The sequence below is a fragment of the Primulina eburnea genome, chromosome 1 (genome assembly GCF_022965805.1).
Source record: "Primulina eburnea isolate SZY01 chromosome 1, ASM2296580v1, whole genome shotgun sequence".
Taxonomy (NCBI): Eukaryota; Viridiplantae; Streptophyta; class Magnoliopsida; order Lamiales; family Gesneriaceae; genus Primulina; species Primulina eburnea.
The window spans coordinates 10,203,419-10,221,704 of NC_133101.1; the positions used below are offsets into that span (position 1 = coordinate 10,203,419).

The window sequence follows — 18,286 nt, forward strand, 5'->3', positions numbered from 1 at the left end:
AAGGGAGAAATCACTAAAAAAGACAAATCACTATCTAGTACATACCTCTATTTCCCCTAATCCATACCCCCTTCCCGATTATCTCTGAGGGGTAGGGGGCTTGGCTAGGGGTTATAAAAAAAAATTCTTTCTTTTTTCTATAAAAAAAGGATTATCCATCGAATCTAATATTGATTGGATATCCAAGCGTTCATCTCGCAAGTCCATTAACCCTTTCCAAAATTATAAATAGAATCATAAAGTTTTCATTCTGTACATGCCATTCTGTACATACCAGATCATGAATTAGTAACTGCTTCCAATTTAAAAAAAATAATCCCAATCGTGTCGAACTTTTCATTTTTGGAATGGAATAGGATCAAGATCAAACCTTATTCCATAGTATTTACATGAGGTTCCTCTTTAAGAAAGTCCCCGAGAGGGCTTAGTTGATCCATGATTTATGTTTCATCAATACCCTCTTATATTCCCAAATGGAGAATGTGATTGGCATCGAAACATTAAAGATAGATCAAAAACAAAAAAAAAAATACATCCTAGACCAACTTGTGATGGCGAAAACACCAATTGCATAGAAAACTTTGCAACTGCAGAATTTTTTATAAGCACTGAAACTCAAGGTAAAGTTATGATGGTTTACACTTAGAAATCTGTTTTCTCTGTGTAGCTTCGGGAAAAAGCGGCACAAAAACGTCTACGGTTTCATGTCGTGAATACTACTGTTACAAGTTGCAAATAAGAAAAAAATGACAAGTCTTTCTTACTACATATTGGTAGGCTTTTGCAACAATATATAGTAGACATGTATATTAAAATTTAAACATCAAGATTAGAATTTTTTAGGACTCCAAGCATGAAAAACCATTTGCGAAATGAAGCCTATAATGGGTTATTAGATAGCATTACACAAGGTTGTGAGATAGGTTATGAAACATCTACTAATTTTAAAGTGCGGAATTTTTTTTAAAGCTCATAAGTACGAAATAACATTTAAAATGATCGTATTTATTTGGCAATAAAATATCCAAAACCATAACTCAAAATGCGGAAAAACGTGCGGTCCTCGGGTTATGTCATCGCACTAGGACTGCCTACTCAGAGTTCAGCACCTCCTGTCTCCTGCTCAAAATGCTCACCTGCATCATTCACGCCTAGTGAGTCTAAAGACTCAACACACATGTACCAGTAATAACAAATACATATACGTAGCACACAACAATGACAAGTAACATAATGAATATACATTTCATGTCTGCAGTAAAATCGTATACATAAACGTGTCCTGTCAAAGCATGGTAAAAATCATAACATGTATAATCGTATCAGCATATACGTGTTAAATTTCTTAATTTGAATTCCGTTCGTTAGATGTGACTTTCGTATCATTATGTTAGTCGATGGATCCATCTACGTGTAACTGCGGTACCCGGCGGCATTTCCTGCCCACTGAGTCCGGGCCTTACATTTCATCGTGTCATTGTGTTAGTCACAACTAAATCAATTCCTTCAAAACGTGTGTTCATGTTCATCACTTAAATAAAAGCATGCATGCATATACGTAATTTTTTCTTTAAACCAAGCATGCACCATAATTATCATGATAGCGTAAAAATCGTAAACATGATGCATAGACATTTGAAATATCATGAATTTGTGCTCAGGGCGCTGCCAGGACCAAAATCTCACCCCGGGTGCAAAATGACCATTTTGCCCCTGGTAACCCAAATATTATCGTTCCAACCCTAGAGCTCTAAAACAGATCCGAAGCTTACCAAACTCCTTAAAATGTCCCAAAACATTTTTAAAAGAATTCCAAACGTAAATTTAAGCCCGTAATAAAACTTAACCAATTCGTTTTAAAACTTGAACCAGGGTCTCGGTTTTAACCCGAATTGACTCGAAATTTAACCGAATTTTTCCCAACCTTTTGTCATACCTTAAAAACACTAAAATGGTCCTAACATCTGAAAATCGGCCTAAAATCTTACGGTTAAAAATTCCAAAAAAGCTCCCCAAGTTCGGCCCCTTTCATATTTTTGCACACTATTATCCTCAGTTCCACCAACTGACGCCCCTAGTCTACCCGACGGCTCCAGCCCTGGCTCGGCTCCTCCTGGACAATCCTAGGACCCCCCTGACTCACTTGCATAGAATCTACCGCCCCATGCAGGACTACTCAACAACACCGAACCCAAACTCCCACACCTCTCTACCCGAGATCCTCCCTCGATCTCCCATCCTACAGCCTCGGCACCTGTTTACTTCCTCAAACCACATCTTGCCCCTTACAAAATAAAAAAAGAAAGAACGAGAGCTGCAAGAGTAATAATGCAAGAGACACAAGAAAAATCGATTTTTCCTTTCCACTCATGCATGGATCGAGAGTTACACGAACACACAAGCATATATATCGTGTATGATGCAGGAAGAAAGATACAAAAGCGTGCCTTGGTGAAAACTCTTGGGCAAATGATCGAGGGACACGGCCGAAGGGAGGAGGTGTTTGCTTGAAGGAGAAATGGTGCCACCGAAAGCTTGGATGCAGTAAATCACGAAAAGGTTGCTGATAGGAAGAGGGTGTCGGCTGTGGGAATTGTTTATGTTTAGGTTAAAGGGTAATATATATACTAATTACATGGTTAACAAATAATTTAAATGGGTCTTAATTTGATTAATTAAAAGCTTAAGAGTTTTAGGCCCAATAATTCCAAAAGTGGGCCCATTAATTCCAAACGCACTCCCGAAAAATATTTCCTGATGAAAAAATTTTGAAAATATTAGCCGAACCATTCTCTCGATTCGATAAATTTGTGTACCATTAAAAATAAAGTCATGCGGGTAAAATTACCCAATAAAATCCATTTTCGAAAAATACCCTTAAAAATAAATCGTGAAATATAATAATTTTCCTGAAAATTCTCCGGTCTTCGTTCCTCGATCGGACGTGAAATGCACTTAGAAACCATAATGCACAAATTTTTAAAATTTCATGAAATAAATCATATCATGCATGAATTATGCATAAAATGCATAAAAATAATTAAGCACATAATTAAAAATAAAAATCCTAGATTGCATGCACTTGGGTTACGCGAATTAAATTCCTGGACATTACAGGTTCTGATGTTGAAAAACGCGTAATATTACCTACGTCGTTCATTGGAGGTCCTAGATATATGCGTAAAAGATACATGGATGCTATTGCATTATGTTAGGATCGATTGGGGGAGTAAATCGATGAGCTACAATAGCTCGGTTCTTGAAATATTGAAAACCGATGAATTAAATCGAGTTTGGTTATGAATACTCGAAATAATCCTTCGTAGAAACCGAATAAATATTTTTTAAACCATTTAAAATATATGCACATTGAATGAGTGAAAGTATTTCAGTTGAAGCATTTTATCAAACACTTGGTATACAATATTTTGGTATTTGAAGAAGACATAAAATGCTTCAACAATGCATCTTTAAAACTATGGAAATGATAAGTAAATGCAATAAACAAATAGACACGAATTTGTTTGTGGATGTTCGGAGATTTCAAACACTCCTACGTCACCCCTTCTTCCCCTTGGGAAGGATCCACTAGAAGACTTTGATTTATACAACACCTTGTACAAACTCATTCAGCTAGGACTTACCCATTGCCTAAACTGAACTCCTAGCACTCACGATGGTAGGCAGCACCTCACAATCAGCATATTGTTTAATGTCTCATATGCAAAGACTACATACACAAGTTTTACGTCTTTGTGCAAGACTCACTCAACTAAACTTTGATGCTCAACTCTCTCGTATATGTGTGAGTGATCGTGTGTGAGGAATATATCAGTTACAGTGTCCTCACACAAGGACTTGTGCTCTCAACTAGCAGATTTCTTCATGCTAACTGCCCATGCTTTGAATCCCACTTCAAAGCTCTTGTTTGATCTTCAAGATGTTTGTATTTATAGGCTCCAACACTGATACATACGTTAGACACAAGAATATGACCGTTTGAAAAGTTTCTGTACTGTTTCTGGAATTGCAACGGTCAAATTCGTCTTGCTGGACATTTTCTCGACTGGTCAACTCTAGTCAACTCAATTGGTCGTTCAGTTCAACTGGTCAGCAGCTGAAGCAGCTGGTTCAGTTTCAGTTCAGCTGGTGTGCTGAAATCAGCTAGATTTCAGTTTGTGCAGAACCAGTAGCTTCATCGTCATTTATCAGCATCGTAAGCTTCGATTCAGACTTTGACTTCTCAGAATGATTTGTAGATCTTTGTCTTATCTTTCCAACGCATACTGAATCGCTTCGTTTCGATAACCGAGCTGAGAGATATGACCAAAATACGGCAGCTGCTCAAACACAACTGATTGCTGTTTTCGTGTGATCAGTTTGGTAATCGAGCGATCAGTTAGACCATGATAACATCCGATTTTGCCCAACTGACGTGAAATTCGATTTGTTCCAAATTGAGTTTTCTAAATGGTCCAGTTGGCGGATTGTCATTTGGATAATCCAGTTGAGAGATATCATCAAAATACCGAAGCTCGCCAGAAATTCAGTTTCAGCTCGCTTCTTGTGTTTGCAACTTCACACTTGAGTAAATATGTTAGAAACACAATAACAAGTTTTGTTAACATCAAAATCAAGATTGCGAACTTGAAAAGTTCCAACAATCAAACTAACATATTTCTCCCCCTTTTTGTGATCATGATTGATTGTTGGAACTTTTCAAGTTCGCAATCTTGATTTTGATGTTAACAAAACTTGTTATTGTGTTTCTAACATATGTACTCAAGTGTGAAGTTGCAAACACAAGAAGCAAGCTGAAACTGAGTTTTGCACAAACTGAATTTCTGGCGAGCTTCGGTATTTTGATGATATCTCTCAACTGGATTATCCAAATGACAATCCGCCAACTGGACTATTTAGAAAACTCAATTTGGAACAAATCGTATTTCACGTCAGTTGGACAAAATCGGATGTTATCATGGTCTAACTGATCGCTCAATTACCAAACTGATCACACTAAAACAGCAATCAGTTGTATTCTGAAACTCAAAGGACTGGTAGCTAACAATGCCGAAAAATTCTCCAAATTCAAGATATTCACTGCCAAGAATATATTGCCACCAAAAACCAAGATGGATCTCTCGCCTAAACAATTCGTAAAAGTCAAGAAGGAGATTGGGATACAGCAAGCTGCTCCTAAATCAGTCAAAAAAGCCAAGACGCTGGCCCAACTGAAGGCTACAAAGTGAAAACTGATTCTCAGTGAAACAGATTCTGAGAAAACTCCATCTCCCAAACTTATCAAGAAACCGAGAACACAAAGAACCAAAACAATATCAGCAGTGGAACCAACCATTACTGAGAAACTATCTCAGTCAGCTGCTGAAACACCTATTCAGGCTATTCCATTGCAGGTCATCCCTCCTGATGATACAATTCCAACTGAAAAGATACCCACGAGAGTAAAAGCTCCCTTCACTAGTGTAAATCAACCCACTATTTTACTTCAAGCTAGACCAAAAGGCGTCACATTGAAGGAACCAGCGGAGTCTACAAAATCTGGCTTACAAATTCCTCATATTCTAACCACGGAGAAGGGAAAAGGCAAGCTTGAGGAGGAACCAAGGCCATCTCACTCCATTCAAACTCATATCGATCTAATTTGGGAAGAGGTAAATACATTTGCCACATCAAAACTCACAGCCTTTGACCGTTGGAAAAGCTTCGGGACCGAAATTTTTGCCAAGAAACTGAAGCACAAATCCAAATTGAAGATGTTTATTAAACTAGAAAAGATAGTTTTGAGGGTAGTTAAAGCTGCTACCATTCTTCAAGCACTGAAAAGGAGACAGTATTTCTTTGATCAAATACGGGCTAATCAACTGACTAAGATGGTTAGACAGTTGAAAGAAAACTACAACCCCACAGGGCCAACTGCATATCAAGATAGAGCTGTGTTCACTCAACTGGATGGATGCAGATCTTAGTGGTCTACAAAGGGAAATAAGGTTTTGGGAACAAGATCAAGAACTTGTTTTTCCAGAAAATCTTCAGGAACAAAGGAATACAAATCTTTATCACCTCAGAAGAATGAATTTTCTGAAGAACTCATTGCTGAAAAATCAGCCCAGTAGGTTCCACAAACAACAGCCGGTGATCAACATTTGTACTCTGAGACTGAACTTACCTTCGCCAATATCGATGAAATCATTCAGTCAGTTGCTCAGGAAGCTCAAACTGAAGCACATAATCTTGAATCAGTTGATCCTCTGACTGAACAAAAAGAACAAGAAGTTCTGATTACATCTGAAGACCCAGTTCAAACTTTTATTGCTGAAGAACATATTCAATTATCTGATAATGCAGAACCAACTCAATTTTTTGTTGATCCAGAAACAGTTCAGCAAGTAACATCTGAAACTGAAGAGGAAACTGAAGTGCTCACTCAGAACCAAGAGGAAACATTCACTAAATCTGTGGAAGAGCAATTGCCTAATGTTGGAAACCTTCAAACTAGAGAACCCCCTCAAGTTTCAGCTGTTGATCAAACAGAAGAACAAGGCCATGACTCTTCAACAGCAGTTCCCACAGATAACCCTGTTATTATAGAACAAAGTGTTTCTGATGCTCAGAAGCAACCTTCTTCATCTCAAGGTCAAGATGAGGCAGTTGATCGCACTATGATAATTTTCACTCCTCCAGAACAAGTGCCAGATCAGGAAGATATAGGAGTCATGTCTCCTGAAATCTCAAATTCAGAAGCACTGTTCAATGAAATCAACACCATCAAGACAAATATGAATCAAATAATGGATGCCATCAAATCCATTAAGTCAACCCAATACTATCATTCTGTAAAGATGAATGGATCCGAAGATTTTGTTTTTGCAAAGCTGAAGAATATTCAAGAATTTGTAACTGAACTTTCAGTTGCCATAGAACACAAGCCGAACAAAGCAACAACTGCTGCTCTTTTCGTTGCTCAAGATGTGATCAATCAACGAGTTGAAAGACTAGAAACATCTGTTCAAAATAGACTCACTGCAAACCTCAGTTCTTACTGCCATCTCCAGTATTTCAGCCGATGTCGGCATCTTATCTACTGAAGTTCGACAATTATCTCTTCACATGACTCAGTTTGACAAAAAGGGGGAAGTGTAGTATGACTCAGATTCAGCAGTTCATTTTGAGACAGTTTTTGAGAAGCAGTCTATAAAAGTTCAATCCTTCAGTTAATATATGCTTATTTTGTCAAACACCAAAAAGGGGGAAATTGTTGGAAATCAAATTTCGGAGTTTGACAAACTGAAGAAATTAACTGAACTATGAGACAACTGAACATTTGAAGAAAACTGATCAGATGGAAACCGATCAGTTAATACACTCAGCCGCAAACATATCTCAACTGAATGGTTCTCGGGAAAGAACAATCAACGACAAAAAGACACAGTAAACAGCAAATGAATATGGAAAGCCACACCTCAATCATTACAGCATAGAACAACGTATTTCAGCTATTGCAATTAAGACGCCGTATGACAATCAATGAAGAGGACATTGCCCAACAAATTATGAAGTGGTAATCAACGGATACTAGAATACAAATTTATATCGAAGTGACCGTTGAAAGAAAAGTATAAATATGACTGAAGAATAGCAGAAGAAGAAGAGACGATTACTCAATCTTAAGCTTGCTGTTACTCTGTCAAAATCTTAGCTCACTTTCATTTGAATTACTTGTAGCAATCAAGGCTACAATCTGAGCTTGTTAGCACTATCTAAAAGCTGTTAGATTCAATTGTGCTAATATCAGTTACGTACTGAAAATATTGTGTAGAACTAAGAGTTTCAGTTTTGGCAGTTGTAAGTCCAAACTGAAGTGGGTCTGTACAAGTGTTGTATTTGATCAGTCTTTTAGTATATATCCTATCCTTGCGATAGAATGGGTGACGTAGGAGTAATTAAATTCTCCGAACATCCAGAAACAACTCTTGCATATTTCTTTCAGTTTCGTATTCTATCTCTCAATCAGTTACTTTCCGCAACTACTCCAGTTTAACTGATTGTTATTGACTAACAAGATTCCGAGATTCAGAGAACTCAAGTATCGTTAAAGAACAAATTTTAAGTGTGTGTGTTTATTCAACCCCCCTTCTAAACACTCTTGTTACGACAACCGATCCTATCAAGTGGTATCAGAGCGGGTTGTTCTTGAAATAACATTGGAAATTTCAGATTTTTTACACATATATATGCAAAACTGAATTTTCGCGCAGCTTGCAGCGACCGTAGGAAAAATGACATATCTCCTTGCTCGAGTGTCCAAATGACGAACCGTTTTTTGTGTTGCAAACTAGACTCATAGAGGTTTACAGCGGTATAAAATTTGGTGCCTAATTATGCCCTAGAAAATACAGTTTATTTGTTGAAGATAGAGCATATGTGCTGCAACAGAAAATGAGCAATGGAGAAAATTGGTTAGTTATCCATCTTTTTTTACGTTTTTCAAAATTTCAAAAATATAGGGGGAGAACTCATTATAGCTTTAATGAGTAGATTATTTTTAGATATTGAGGGGGAGAAAATTTTGTTTAAAATGTTTTGAAAATATGAATTTTTGATTCACACAAAAAAGGGGAGAAATATGTTAGTTGAGTTGATTGTTTATCCAAGTTTTGTTATCATCAAAAAGGGAAAGATTGTTGGAACTTTTCAAGTTCGCAATCTTGATTTTGATGTTAACAAAACTTGTTATTGTGTTTCTAACATATTTACTCAAGTGTGAAGTTGCAAACACAAGAAGCAAGCTGAAACTGAATTTTGCACAAACTGAATTTCTGGCGAGCTTCGGTATTTTGATGATATCTCTTAACTGGATTATCCAAATGACAATCCGCCGAATAGACTACTTAGAAAACGCAATTTGGAACAAATCGTATTTCACGTCAGTTGGGCAAAATCGGATGTTATCATGGTCTAACGGATCGCTCAATTACCGAACTGATCACACGAAAACATCAATCAGTTGTGTTTGAGCAGCTGCCGTATGTTGGTCATATCTCTCAGCTCGGTTATCGAAACGAATCAATTCAGTATGCGTTGGAAAGATAAGACAAAGATCTACAAATCATTCTGAGAAGTCAAAGTCTGAATCGAAGCTTACGATGCTGATAAATGACGATGAAGCTACTGATTCTGCACAAACTGAAATCAGTTAGGCTGATTTCAGCTGCTGACCAGCTGAACTAAAACTGAACTAGCTGCTGACCAGTTGAACTGAACGACCAGTTGAGTTGACTAGAGTTGACTAGTTGACCAGTCGAGAAAATGTCCAGCAAGACGAATTTGACTGTTGCAATTCCAGAAACAGTACAGAAACTTTTCAAACAGGTAATATTCTTGTGTCTAACGTATATATCAGTGTTGGAGCCTATAAATACAAACATCTTGAAGATCAAACAAGAGCTTTGGAAGTGGATTCAAAGCATGGGCAGTTAGCATGAAGAAATCAGCTAGTTGAGAGCACAAGCCCTTGTGTAAGGATACACTTGAGATACACACTGTAAATGATAAATTCCTCACACACAATCACTCACACATATACAAGAGATTTGAAGTTCAAAGAATTAGTTGAGTGAGTCGTGGACAAAGACGTAAAACTTGTGTATGTAGTCTTTGCATATGAGACATTAAACAATATGCTGATTGTGAGGTGCTGCCTGTGAGAACCCGAATTTTCAGCAGCTAGCAACTTCAGTAGCAAATGAAAATTCCAGCAGAAGCTAGAAATTCCAGCATTAAGCTAATATTTCAGAAGTTTATATTTTTCAGCAGACATGTATTTTCCAGCAGACAGAATCCAGCAGCAGAAGAGCGAGAAAGCAGAAGAGCAAAGAAGCAGCAGACAGTTACCAATTCAGCCATGACTTGTAACTGAAGCATTTAAACGGAATAAAGATTGTTAATGGCAGATTATAGCCATTAATAGGGAGCCTAACAGTCAGATTGTGGCCTATAAATAACACCTCAAGTCTCTGAAATTGGTGTTACACAAATCCTGAGTTATCTCTTGAATTTTCAAGTTAAGAGGGTGCTGAATTTCGAGCAGTAGAAACCAGTAGCGAGAGAAGCATTTTTCCAGACTTCAACCGAAACCTCTAAGCAAATTATTGTAAGTGGACTTATGTATAAATATCTTGAAAACCCGTTTGATGATTTCTGTTTCAAAGCAAAGTATATTCTCGATTTCTGATATCTGATTTTGAAGCACTGAAACTTGGTGAACTAATGGTAGGAATATATATTCTGAACATTACTGAATTCTGATTACTAATTACTGGCCTCACCCCTTAGAGGAGAGAACATATAGGGGACTGATATCAGTTTAGCCATGAAATTCACGAACGTGCTCAGTGCTTACTTGTTAAACTTCTGATTACTGATTACTGATTACTGATTTCTGAATACTGATTCCTGTTCTGAAAGTAAGAGTTTCTGTATATTCTTGAAATACTGTTCTGTATTAAAATGATTTTCGAAAACTGGGAGTTATTCCCGCCCCTGCTTACTGAGTGACAATCATATCACTCACTCACCAAACCCATCTCAGATAAGAGTACTGAAGAAATGTTAGAGGAAGAGGAACAGATCCAGTTCTGGGGCTGGTGAAGAAGACTGTTGTTCTCAGTTTATGTTTATTTTTATTCTGCTGCATCTGTTAAGATACTGTAATATTTGGTATGAATAAAAGACTGGTTTATGAGATTCTGTACTTCTGAGGCTTGTTGTTTTCGAATGTAATATTTGAGAGCAACGCCGGTGTCAACCCACCCCTGTCCCGGGGCGTGACATTGAAGTGGTATCAGAGCAGAACAAAACCCGGGGAGGAGGAACTAGAAATAATGAGTTCTTATAGACTTCTGAGAATAAGTTCTGAAGGTTACTGAAATAGACTACTGAAAATACACTACTGTAATAGACTACTTAAACGAGTTTAAAAAAAAAAAAATCAGCAGGCCAAAACCAGTAGATGAAAAACAGTAGGATAAGACCAGTAGCCTGAAACCAGAACCAGTAGAAGGAAACCAGTAGGTCTGAATGCAGAAGACTGGGTCAGTAGACTCAGAATGCAGCATACAATGCTGGAAAAGCAGCAGACTGATTGCAGTAGCATCAGAATTGCAGTAGACAGTGTATTACAGAAATGATGATATTACTATCTAAACGATGGATGAGTTTTAAACTTTGAGGAATTTATATTTTCAATTGACTTAGTATTTTTGCACCAAACTTGGTACCATTCATGTTCTTGATGTGAAGGATTTTTAGTAAAATTTTCACACCATTCTGAGACCGAAAATTTTTGAGCTATTTCTTCTGTTAATTGTATAGGCAGTACTGATTTTGTTCATTCCAGTATTTGTCTATAACTCGACCTATATTCTTGAGATCATTTCTGAACCTTTACCCTTATGCTTTTGGATGTAGGATATGGCGGACCAAAGTAGCTACATTAAGAGCTTAGAAAGGAAACTAGAAAAGCTCAAGGGGAATAACTATTGTCTAAAGTTGGACAAAGATGAGTTAGAGCGTCGAGCAGAGCACTTAGAGGGTGATGTTCAACGTTATGCTCACTATCTGCATGAAGCAGAAGAGAGGAATAGGAAGATTCAAGAGGCCTAGGTTTACAAACAACCAATTTACCAGTGCTCCATCCAAGGGAACCACTTCTTCTCAATCAAACAAAGAAGGAGTCAAGTGCCAAACTTGCGGATTCACACACACTGGTGAATGTCGTAGGAATTCTGGAGCTTGTTTCCGTTGTGGGAAGATGGACCATCGCATTGCTCAATGTCCTATGCCAGATCCAAGGAATGGTCTAGCAGGTGGAACAACTCCAAATAAACCTAAGGAGAACAAGCCCAATGCTCGAGTCTATGCTATCACTCAAGAAGAGGCGAACAACTCGAATGATGCCGTAGCTGGTACCATTCTAATCGATAATATACCTGCTTATGTGTTATTTGATTGTGGTGCTACGCATTCATTCATGTCTAAGAGATTTGCCAAGAAGCTAGGAGCTAAGCCTGATAACTTAGAAGAACCATATAGAGTAGCCACTCCTGCAAATCGAATTTTAGAAACTCGCACTCTATATCGGGATATGAGTGTTCTCACAGAAGATCAGAATTTCAAGGCAAACCTGATTCAACTAAACATGATGGAGTTCGACGTAATTCTTGGAATGGATTGGTTAGCCAAGAATCATGCTTTAGTAGACTGTAATGGAAAGACGGTAACTATCCAAGCTCCACACCAAGAGAAACTATTATTTCGTGGCAAGACCAAAGAACGAAAGACTCTTCTTTCTGCTTCTCAAACTTGGAAAGCCATGAAAAGTGGAGAAGAAGTTTACCTAGCTATGCTAAGCGAGGTAAAGAAAGAAACCACACTCACGCTTGAAGAGATTCCAGTAGTACAAGATTTTCCAGATGTCTTTCCTGAAGAACTCCCTGGCAAACTTCCCGATCGCGAAGTGGAATTTGAGATTAACCTAGTGCCCAATGCTATACTAATCTCAAAAGCACCATACCGAATGGCTCCAGCAGAGTTAAAAGAACTCAAAGAGCAACTTCAAGAGTTGTTGGACAAGAAGCAAATCCGACCAAGCGCATCTCCGTGGGGAGGTCCTGTCCTATTTGTAAAGAAGAAGGACGGAAGCATGAGGATGTGTATCGATTACAGAGAGCTGAACAAGATCACAATCAAAAACAAGTATCCGCTTCCAAGGATAGATGACTTGTTTGACCAACTCAAAGGAGCTTCAGTCTTTTCCAAGCTCGACTTAAGGTCAGGCTATCACCAACGCAAGGTCAAATCGGATGATATTCCAAAGACAGCCTTCAGAACAAGGTACGGACACTATGAGTTCACAGTGATGCCGTTCGGATTAACAAACGCTCCGGCAGTATTCATGGATTTGATGAATAGAGTGATTAAACCATTTCTTGACAAGTTTGTTGTGGTATTCATCGACGACATTCTAGCATATTCGTCAAGTGAAGAAGACCACAAAGAACATCTTCGCCTCACCCTCCAGAAGCTGAGAGAAAAGGAACTATACGCCAAGTTCAAGAAATGCGAATTCTGGCTGGAGAGCATCGCATTCTTGGGACACATAATATCAGCAGCAGGAGTATCTGTGGACCCTAAGAAAGTAGAGGCAATCTCGGATTGGCCTAGACCAAAGAGTGTGACAGAAATACGAAGCTTCTTGGGATTAGCAGGCTATTATCGAAAATTTGTTGAAAGATTTTCCTCAATAGCCATACCTCTCACCAAGTTCACACAGAAGAAATCTAAATTTCAACGGAGTGAAAAGTGTGAGCAAAGCTTCGAGACTTTGAAGAAGAAGCTTACATCCACCCCTGTACTAGTATTACCTATGGAAGGTAAGGACTACACCGTCTACAGTGATGCATCCAAAGAAGGGTTGGGATGTGTACTCATGTAGGAGGGAAGGGTGATTGCATACACATCAAGGCAGTTGAAGCCGTATGAACAAAATTACCCAACGCATGACCTCGAACTAGCTGCAGTGGTATTCGCACTAAAGATTTGGAGACATTATCTTTATGGAGCCAAGTGTGAGATTTTCACCGATCAACAAAGTCTCAAATATTTGTTCACTCAAAAGGAACTAAATATGAGACAAAGACGGTGGATTGAACTCATAAAAGATTACGACTTGACGATAAGCTACCATCCAGGCAAAGCCAACAAGGTAGCAGATGCTTTAAGTCGAAAGAATATGAGTAAGATAATCCTTACATCACTTGCAGCACAACCATGTCTTCGAGAGACAATCAAGATAAGTCAAGATAAAAATTCCGCTTTTGTGAAACTGAAAGAGCAAGCCAAAGAAGGGAAATCACAAGATTTCGAGATAGACAACAAAGGAATCTTGTGGATGAAAGGACGATTGTGTGTACCAGACGTTGATAACCTTCGACAAGAAGTAATATCTGAAGCACATAAGTCAAAGTTTTCAGTTCATCCTGGCAGTACCAAGATGTACAGGGACTTGAAGAAGAATTTCTGGTGGAGTGGAATGAAGAAGGACGTGGCGATGTTTGTTTCCAAATGTCACGTATGCCAACAAGTAAAAGCAGAACACCAAAAACTTGGAGGACTACTGCAACCTCTAGAAATTCCAGATTGGAAATGGGAGCATATTTCTATGGATTTCGTTGTGGTTTTACCGAAGACGAGACAAGGGCATGACGGGATATGGGTAATCGTAGATAGACTCACAAAATCTGTGCATTTCTTACCTGTCCGCATGAACTATAATTTGGATAAGCTAGCCACATTGTACATGAATGAGATCGTAATATTGCATGGAGTTCCAGCTAGCATACTGTCAGACAGAGATCCTAGATTTAGATCTCGATTTTGGAAGAGCTTTCAACAAGCTATGGGGACTAAGGTTACTCTTAGCACGGCCTACCAACCGCAGACTGATGGCCAAACTGAGAGGACAATACAAACTCTAGAAGATATGCTGAGAGCATGTGCCTTGGACTTCAGTGGTACTTGGAGCGAACATCTGCCCTTAATCGAGTTCGCATACAATAATAGTTACCACAGCAGCATTGGAATGGCACCATACGAAGCTCTGTATGGACGAAAATGTCGATCACCACTGTATTGGGATGAAGTAGGGGAAAAATCCATCGTTGGACCCGAACTAATCCAAGAAACAGTGGATAAAGTTGCTATGATCAGGGAGCGATTAAAGGCTGCACAAGATCGACAGAAAAGCTGGGCTGACATGAACAGAAGACCCATGGAATTTGAAGTTGGAGAGAAAGCATATGTCAAAGTGTCACCCATGAAGGGTGTATTCCGATTCAATAAGGCTGGGAAACTTAACCCCAGATACGTCGGACCATTTGAGATTCTTGAGAAAGTGGGAACACTTGCTTACAAATTAGCACTTCCACCCGATATGTCAAGGATCCACAACGTTTTTCACGTATCGCAGTTGAGAAGATATATCTCTGATCCAAGTCACATTCTGGAAGCTGGACCACTTCTGGCGGAGAGTAATCTAAATGAAGAGCTGAAATATGAAGAGATTCCGATTCGAATTGTGGATCACAAAGACCAAGTACTGAGGCGACGAACTATTCCATATGTCAAGGTACAATGGTCCAACCACACCGAAAGAGAAGCTACTTGGGAGTTGGAAGAAAAGATGCGAACACAATATCCCTATCTCTTTGAAGATCAAGTATAGCCAAGTTTCGAGGACGAAACTTTTCATAAGGAGGGAGGGATGTGAGAACCCGAATTTTCAGCAGCTAGCAACTTCAGTAGCAAATGAAAATTCCAGCAGAAGCTAGCAATTCCAGCATCAAGCTAATATTTCGGAAGTTTATATTTTCCAGCAGACATGTATTTTCCAGCAGACAGAATCCAGCAGCAGACAGTTACCAATTCAGCCATGACTTGTAACTGAAGCATTTAAATGGAATAAAGATTGTTAATGACAGATTATGACCATTAATAGGGAGCCTAACAGTCAGATTGTGGCATATAAATAACACCTCAAGTCTCTGAAATTGGTGTTACACAAATCCTGAGTTATCTCTTGAATTTTCAAGTTAAGAGGGTGCTGAATTTCGAGCAGTAGAAACCAGTAGCGAGAGAAGCATTTTTCCAGACTTCAACCGAAACCTCTAAGCAAATTACTGTAAGTGGGCTTATGTATAAATATCTTGAAAACCCGTTTGATGATTTCATTTCAAAGCAAAGTATATTCTCGATTTCTGATATCTGATTTTGAAGCACTGAAACTTGGTGAACTAACGGTAGGAATATATATTCTGAACATTACTGAATTCTGATTACTGATTACTGGCCTCACCCCTTAGAGGAGAGAACATATAGGGGACTGATATCAGTTTAGCCATGAAATTCACGAACGTGCTCAGTGCTTACTTGTTAAACTTCTGATTACTGATTACTGATTACTGATTTCTGAATACTGATTCCTGTTCTGAAAGTAAGAGTTTCTGTATATTCTTGAAATACTGTTCTGTATTAAAATGATTTTCGAAAACTGGGAGTTATTCCCGCCACTGCTTACTGAGTGACAATCCTATCACTCACCCACCAAACCCATCTCAGATAAGAGTACTGAAGAAATGTTAGAGGAAGAGGAACAAATCCAGTTCTGGGGCTGGTGAAAAAGACTGTTGTTCTCAGTTTATGTTTATTTTTATTCCGCTGCATCTGTTAAGATACTGTAATATTTGGTTTTACATTTCCGCTGTAAAACATCAGTTTTCGAGTTGTAACAGACAATTGATTTATTTCGTATTATGAATAAAAGACTGGTTTATGAGATTCTGTACTTCTGAGACTTGTTGTTTTCGAATGTAATATTTGAGAGCAACGCCGGTGTCAACGTGCTAGGAGTTCTAGTTGGGTGCTGCCCTTCCGGAATGGGTTTGTACAAGTAGTCGTGTAAATCAAAGTCTTCTAGTGGATCCTTCCTAAGGGGAAGAAGGGGTGACGTAGGAGTGTTTGAAATCTCCGAACATCCATAAACAAATTCGTGTCTATTTGTACTTATCATTTCCATAGTTTTAAAGATGCATTGTTGAAGCATTTTATGTCTTCTTCAAATACCAAGTGTTTGATAAAATGCTTCAACTGAAATACTTTCACTCATTCAACGTGCATATATTTTAGATGGTTTACAAAATATTTATTCGGTTTCTACGAAAAATTATTTCGAGTATTTTCCGCTTGGTTTTTAACCAAACTCGATTTAATTCATCGGTGTTCAATATTTCAAGAACCGAGCTATTGTAGCTCAACGATTACCCCCCTAAACGATCCCAACACATTAGTTCAACGTTATCGGAAGCCTGACATCTTTCTGACAATAACCTCGAATCCAAATTGGGCTGAAGTAAAATTTCTCTGCCTACCATCTGATGAAATCTAGAATAGACCTGATTTGATCTCTAAGATTTTTTGCGCAAAGCTTCAAGTTTTAAGAGATGAACTATTCAAGAAAGATATATTTAGGCACATTATTGCCTATACTAGCGTGATAAAATTCCAAAAAATAGGCTTACCCCATGCCCATTTTCTGCTTATTTTAAATCAAGCTTCAAAAATGTTTCATCTTGAGGCATTCGACAGAATTATTCGTTATTTGTGCAGAATTGCCTGATGCACACACTGAGCCATATTTGTTTTCACTTGTGGTAAAACATGTGATGTATGGTCCATGTGGTTTACTTAATCCAACATGTCCTTGCATGAAAAAGAACTTCTATAGTAAATATAGCTATCCTAAAGAATACTCAGAAAACACTAAATATGGAACAAATTCATACCCAATATATCGTCGGCGAGATGACAAGCGTGTTATTACTATAAGGGGTTCGCAACTTGATAATCGTTGGGTTGTTCCTTACAATCCATATTTGCTTGCTAAATTTAATTGTCATATTAATGTTGAAATATGTTCAACAATTCAAGCCGTAAAATATATCTACAAATACATATATAAGAGTCATGACAAGATTTTGTATACATTACTTGGAGATGAACACAATTAGAGATGTAAATGAACCAAACCGTTTGTAAGCTATTCGAAGCTTGATTTGATAAAAGATCGTTTGAGCTCGTTTAATGAGGCTAGTTAAGATAAACAAACCAAACTCAAGTTTTGCAGTATTCGGCTCGTTAGCTCGTTAACATGTTCGTTGGTAAGTTTATTAATAATCTTTTAGATGAAAATTAATAGATTTGATATTTGATTTATTGTTTTTGCATATTATTTATGAAATGTATAGAAAAATCTATTAAATTTATTTATTATAATAAATTTACAAGAATAACATATTTTTCTATAAAAATATATAATTTTATTTAATTAATTTAATGAAAATTTAAATATATAATTCATATTTATTAAACTTGTTTAGCAAGCTGTAAAATATATCTACAAATACATATATAAGAGTCATGACAAGATTTTGTATACATTACTTGGAGATGAACATAATTAGGGATGTAAATGAACCAAGCCGTTTGTAAGCTATTCGAAGCTCGATTTGATAAAAGATCGTTTGAGCTCGTTTAACGAGGCTCGTTAAGATAAACAAACCAAACTCAAGCTTTGCAGTATTCGGCTCGTTAGCTCGTGAACATGTTAGTTGGTAAGTTCATTAATAATCTTTTAGATGAAAATTAATAGTTT

At 37.8% G+C, this 18,286-nt stretch overlaps 1 long non-coding RNA gene across 1 annotated transcript; it reads left to right on the forward strand.

The window, feature by feature from the left end:
* The first annotated feature begins 653 nt into the window (after positions 1–653).
* On the forward strand, positions 654–17,629 carry LOC140827325 (uncharacterized). The gene is made up of 3 exons (XR_012116952.1): positions 654–923; positions 3,118–3,210; positions 16,923–17,629. It is a non-coding gene; the product is annotated as an uncharacterized lncRNA (long non-coding RNA).
* Positions 17,630–18,286: the final 657 nt, after the last annotated feature.